The sequence below is a fragment of the Penaeus chinensis genome, chromosome 18, assembly GCF_019202785.1.
Source record: "Penaeus chinensis breed Huanghai No. 1 chromosome 18, ASM1920278v2, whole genome shotgun sequence".
Classification (NCBI taxonomy): Eukaryota; Metazoa; Arthropoda; class Malacostraca; order Decapoda; family Penaeidae; genus Penaeus; species Penaeus chinensis.
The window spans coordinates 9,079,036-9,086,535 of NC_061836.1; positions in this window are offsets into that span (position 1 = coordinate 9,079,036).

Genomic DNA, 7,500 nt, shown 5'->3' on the forward strand with positions numbered 1-7,500 from the left:
AGGGATAACATTAAATTCGGTAAAGTGCAATTGTCGTGTTCCAGCTGCTGAGGTTCGCCACCTTCCAAACCACGCTTCCTCTCGCCACAAGGTAAACCCCGTTTGCATCTTTTAATGGACGAACTATGGTAGTGGATGAAGCAGTAGGGTAGGAAATACGGCGATTGGGATGGGGTTAGGTTTTGACAGGAATGGGGATGGTGTCGGGGTCGGGATCCTTGGGGTTAGGAAGGTTTTGGGTTCAGACAGCGATCTTTGTGGTGATTTGTGCTTTCGGGGAAGGGGGTTCATCTGTTCGTTCGTTCGCGCAGCGTCTGACCGAATCTTGGCTCGGACGTTTCTATTTTCCACTTTCTTTATTATGTAAAATCCGATTCTTGGCTCGACATTTATCATAAGAAAAAAAAAAAAAAAAAAAAAACGTTCTCACGGTTTTTGGATTGAGTTGGTGACTTCTGTTTTATACCTTTACCACAACCATGCCACACACACGCGCGCACGTACGCACTCAAACTCCCTCCACACACACACTCACATGCACCCAAACTCTCCACACACAGACACACACTGAAGCACGCACGCACGCACGCACGCACGCACGCACGCACGCACGCACGCACGCACGCACCCACCCACGCACGCACGCACCCACCCACCCACGCACGCCCCCTCCCGCACACATTTATGCGATCTACATAACAAACACATTGAAGACACTTTTGACGTCATGTATTAGACCAAACTAGAATAATGAACATTCCAACAAGGCTCGTGCGGCCCAAAAGGAGGACACCTCATTTCCATATGAATTGAATGGCAATTATTGACATATTGGCATGTGTGGGGTTAAAGTGGAAGGAGTGACTGACTATAAAGAAGATCTAGGAGCGAGAGGGGATGGCAGAGCGGGGAGGTGAAATTTAAAAGGAAGGGAAAGGGGATGGAAAAGGGAGAGGGGAGGCGAAAGGTAGAAGGGGGAGGAGGAAAGAGGGAGAGAGGAGTACCTCTATTTTCCGTAGAATTTCCGATGATAATTATGATGAAACTAATGATAATGATAATGATAATGATAATGATAATGATAATGATAATGATAATGATAATGATAATGATAATGATAATGATAATGATAATGATAATGATAATGATAATGATAATGATAATGATAATGATAATGATAATGATAATGATAATGATAATGATAATGATAATGATAATGATAATGATAATGATAATGATAATGATAATGATAATGATAATGATAATGATAATGATAATGATAATGATAATGATAATGATAATGATAATGATAATGATAATGATAATGATAATGATAATGATAATGATAATGATAATGATAATGATAATGATAATGATAATGATAATGATAATGATAATGATAATGATAATGATAATGATAATGATAATGATAATGATAATGATAATGATAATGATAATGATAATGATAATGATAATGATAATGATAATGATAATGATAATGATAATGATAATGATAATGATAATGATAATGATAATGATAATGATAATGATAATGATAATGATAATGATAATGATAATGATAATGATAATGATAATGATAATGATAATGATAATGATAATGATAATGATAATGATAATGATAATGATAATGATAATGATAATGATAATGATAATGATAATGATAATGATAATGATAATGATAATGATAATGATAATGATAATGATAATGATAATGATAATGATAATGATAATGATAATGATAATGATAATGATAATGATAATGATAATGATAATGATAATGATAATGATAATGATAATGATAATGATAATGATAATGATAATGATAATGATAATGATAATGATAATGATAATGATAATGATAATGATAATGATAATGATAATGATAATGATAATGATAATGATAATGATAATGATAATGATAATGATAATGATAATGATAATGATAATGATAATGATAATGATAATGATAATGATAATGATAATGATAATGATAATGATAATGATAATGATAATGATAATGATAATGATAATGATAATGATAATGATAATGATAATGATAATGATAATGATAATGATAATGATAATGATAATGATAATGATAATGATAATGATAATGATAATGATAATGATAATGATAATGATAATGATAATGATAATGATAATGATAATGATAATGATAATGATAATGATAATGATAATGATAATGATAATGATAATGATAATGATAATGATAATGATAATGATAATGATAATGATAATGATAATGATAATGATAATGATAATGATAATGATAATGATAATGATAATGATAATGATAATGATAATGATAATGATAATGATAATGATAATGATAATGATAATGATAATGATAATGATAATGATAATGATAATGATAATGATAATGATAATGATAATGATAATGATAATGATAATGATAATGATAATGATAATGATAATGATAATGATAATGATAATGATAATGATAATGATAATGATAATGATAATGATAATGATAATGATAATGATAATGATAATGATAATGATAATGATAATGATAATGATAATGATAATGATAATGATAATGATAATGATAATGATAATGATAATGATAATGATAATGATAATGATAATGATAATGATAATGATAATGATAATGATAATGATAATGATAATGATAATGATAATGATAATGATAATGATAATGATAATGATAATGATAATGATAATGATAATGATAATGATAATGATAATGATAATGATAATGATAATGATAATGATAATGATAATGATAATGATAATGATAATGATAATGATAATGATAATGATAATGATAATGATAATGATAATGATAATGATAATGATAATGATAATGATAATGATAATGATAATGATAATGATAATGATAATGATAATGATAATGATAATGATAATGATAATGATAATGATAATGATAATGATAATGATAATGATAATGATAATGATAATGATAATGATAATGATAATGATAATGATAATGATAATGATAATGATAATGATAATGATAATGATAATGATAATGATAATGATAATGATAATGATAATGATAATGATAATGATAATGATAATGATAATGATAATGATAATGATAATGATAATGATAATGATAATGATAATGATAATGATAATGATAATGATAATGATAATGATAATGATAATGATAATGATAATGATAATGATAATGATAATGATAATGATAATGATAATGATAATGATAATGATAATGATAATGATAATGATAATGATAATGATAATGATAATGATAATGATAATGATAATGATAATGATAATGATAATGATAATGATAATGATAATGATAATGATAATGATAATGATAATGATAATGATAATGATAATGATAATGATAATGATAATGATAATGATAATGATAATGATAATGATAATGATAATGATAATGATAATGATAATGATAATGATAATGATAATGATAATGATAATGATAATGATAATGATAATGATAATGATAATGATAATGATAATGATAATGATAATGATAATGATAATGATAATGATAATGATAATGATAATGATAATGATAATGATAATGATAATGATAATGATAATGATAATGATAATGATAATGATAATGATAATGATAATGATAATGATAATGATAATGATAATGATAATGATAATGATAATGATAATGATAATGATAATGATAATGATAATGATAATGATAATGATAATGATAATGATAATGATAATGATAATGATAATGATAATGATAATGATAATGATAATGATAATGATAATGATAATGATAATGATAATGATAATGATAATGATAATGATAATGATAATGATAATGATAATGATAATGATAATGATAATGATAATGATAATGATAATGATAATGATAATGATAATGATAATGATAATGATAATGATAATGATAATGATAATGATAATGATAATGATAATGATAATGATAATGATAATGATAATGATAATGATAATGATAATGATAATGATAATGATAATGATAATGATAATGATAATGATAATGATAATGATAATGATAATGATAATGATAATGATAATGATAATGATAATGATAATGATAATGATAATGATAATGATAATGATAATGATAATGATAATGATAATGATAATGATAATGATAATGATAATGATAATGATAATGATAATGATAATGATAATGATAATGATAATGATAATGATAATGATAATGATAATGATAATGATAATGATAATGATAATGATAATGATAATGATAATGATAATGATAATGATAATGATAATGATAATGATAATGATAATGATAATGATAATGATAATGATAATGATAATGATAATGATCATGTTTTTTTTTTAACTGTGCCAGTGATTGTCTGCGCGTGTGTATTTGTGTATGTGTGTTTGTGTGCGTTAGCGTCCATACATGTGCGTGAGAACAGATGTGCTTTTTCAGCATGTTCATGTTTTTTTTTTTTTTTTTTTTTTTTTTTTTTTTTTTTTTTTTTTTTAAACTGTGCCAGTGATTGTCTGCGCGTGTGTATTTGTGTATGTGTGTTTGTGTGCGTTAGCGTCCATACATGTGCGTGAGAACAGATGTGCTTTTTCAGCTATTTATAAAAACGCTAAACATTTATAAAAATAAAAAGCACAAAACAAAACATCAAGTTAAAAAAACGGTCACGCGTTTTTTTTTTTTTTCATTTTTAAAGGAAAAAAGGGAAGAAAGGGGGAATAAAGGAGAGGGAAGAGGAGATGAAAAGAAGAGAAAGGAAAGATAGAACTGGAGGGGGAGGAGAAGTGAGGAAAGGTAGGAGAAAGGCGAGTAAAGGAAGAAATCAGGGAATTAGATGGGTTAAGTAACGAAAGCTAAGAAAGAAGGGAGAGGGAATAAAGAAAAGACGAGGAGAGGAAGGAAGAAGTAAAGTGAACTACCAGGGTAAACACGAGGAAGAAAGGAAAGAGGGGATAAGGGAAGAGGTGATGAGAGGAAAATGGAATGGAATGTGGACAGTATCAGGTAGAGAGCGAGTGTGACGTTTGGCGAAAAGAGAGTGACGGCGGACCGCGAGCAAGTGACAGAGGGAGCACAGAGTGACTGTCACTGTGATTACCACAGGGACTCGTCGCCTGAAGCCATATGTACTTTTCTCTCATTTCTGTTTTTGTTTAGTTTTGTTTTTCTTACAATATATATATGTATGTGCTTGTGTGTTTTTTTTTTTTTTTTTTTTTTTGTGTGTGTGTGTGTGTGTGTGTGTGTGTGTGTGTGTGTGTGTGTGTGTGTGTGTGTGTGTGTGTGTGTGTTTCTATTCTTTATTCATTTACTACATTAGTTGTTTTCCAAATGCGTCAGTTAGTCTATTTAAGAGAAACCCCAAAACAACATCGTAACGTAATTCGTCTGTATTTATATTCGATTTTAAACATGCATTGCTACATGTTTACAAGAAAGCGCCAGAACGGGCATAAACAAACAAATGAATACACACAAAAAAACAACAACAAACCACGGGCGACGAGAAAAGCTAAGAGACAATACTCCTCGGCGTCGGTAGATTCGAGAACAGACGTACATAGCGATCCATCAGTGCCACCGCCAAGAGTGCCGTGTCGGAGATCGCCACAGGGTGTCCTTTTCCCCTACCCACCCTCCACCTCCTCCCCTTTCCCTCCCCCTCGTCACCCTATCATATCCCAACTGATCTTTCCCTACACCTTTCATGCCCCTTTCCTTGCCCTCTTTTCTTCTCCTCTTTTCCTCTCCTTTCCTTCCCCCTCTTTCCCCTCGCCCTTCTTTAGGAGAAAAGCAATCTATTTATGGCATTTTGGCTTCACCTTACCCCCGGCGGGAGGGGAAGGAAGAGCCGAGAAGAGAAAGGGGAGAGGAAAAAACAGAGGAAAAGGAGGGAAGGGTAGGGCTTGGTTAATAATAATTATTAATAATAATTTAGTACTATTCTATTTGTTACAATGGATATTCTTGGTGTGACATACTGTCAGTTTTATTTTGCTTCTAAAATATCCCCTGTGTGCAAGGATTGGCAGGGGTTACCATCCACTGGCGGCGAGGGATTTCAACGCGGGTCAGCAGGATTGCTAGACGAGATCGCTGTCGGTGCACCGAACAGCACACAGGAGGAGAGAAGGAAGGAAGGGGAGAGGAAAGAAGAGTGGGGGAAAGAAGGGAAGGGGTGAAGAAAGAAGAGAGTGAATAGGGAGGGAATGGAAGGGATTGGAAGAAGTAGGAATATGAGGAGAAAGTGAGAGGAGAGGAGAAAAGAGAGGGAAGAAGAAGGGAAGGGAAGGGATTGGAAAGGAGAGAAAATAAGAAGAAAAAGAAAAGGACGGGAATAAAGAGAGGAGAGGGGGAAAAAGAGGAAAACCAACGGATAATGACGAGGACTGGAACACAAGCTATGGTGAATACTGGTAATGTGTTTTTCGGAGAAGGTGACGAAAGCTGGAAAGCTGATCCCGCGTTGGTATCGCCGAGGGGAAAAGCTGAGGCACGGCGCCCCTTTTTGGTCGGGATAACAGGAAGGGAGGAGAGGTAGAGCGGGGAAGAAGGAGAAGGAGGGGGAGGAGGGAGAGGTGGGGGATATGGGGAACACAGAAGAAAGCGGGAGATGTGGGAGAGACAAGGAAAGAGGGAGGAGGGCGAGGAAAGGGAGAAGAAGGAGGCCCAGGAGGAAGGGAGAGAAAAGAAATAAATAAAAAATATGACAGAAGAGCATGTCATGACGGAGGTGAAGGCCTGACCATCAGTATCACTTTCTCGAAGACAAGAAGCTTCGACTTACAGGCCGAATGCCCGACCAGATGGCTCGCGCGCCGGCGTATATCACAATGCATTCAGGGTCGCTGGAATATTGCGCGTCGCGAGGAAAAGGAGACGGAGACTCGTTTTACCCTCGACGGCTGAGAGGAGAGGCGCTTCTAACAAGGAGGGACTTCTTCATACCGGTTTAGATTTTATGGCATTGCACGCCCAAACACCTATATGCCTGTAATGATATCTATCTGTCTTATATACATATATAATATATATATATATATATATATATATATATATATACACACACACACATATATATACGAGTATTTGTATATGTATATATACATATCATCATCATCATCAGTCTGAATCAGTCAACTGCAGGACGTAGGTCTCTCCCAATTTTTCCAACTTTATATCTTTTGCGTTTTTTGTTTCCTGTCTTGGACCCCAAATTTCGTTATTTCGTCACGCCATCTTGTCATTGGCCTATTTTTAATACATATATATATGTATATATATATATACATATAATATATATGTATATATATGTATATCTATACAAATATATATATATGTATGTATGTATATATATATGATTATATATATATGAATATATAAATGTATTTATATAATTATGTATTAATGTGTACACACACACACAC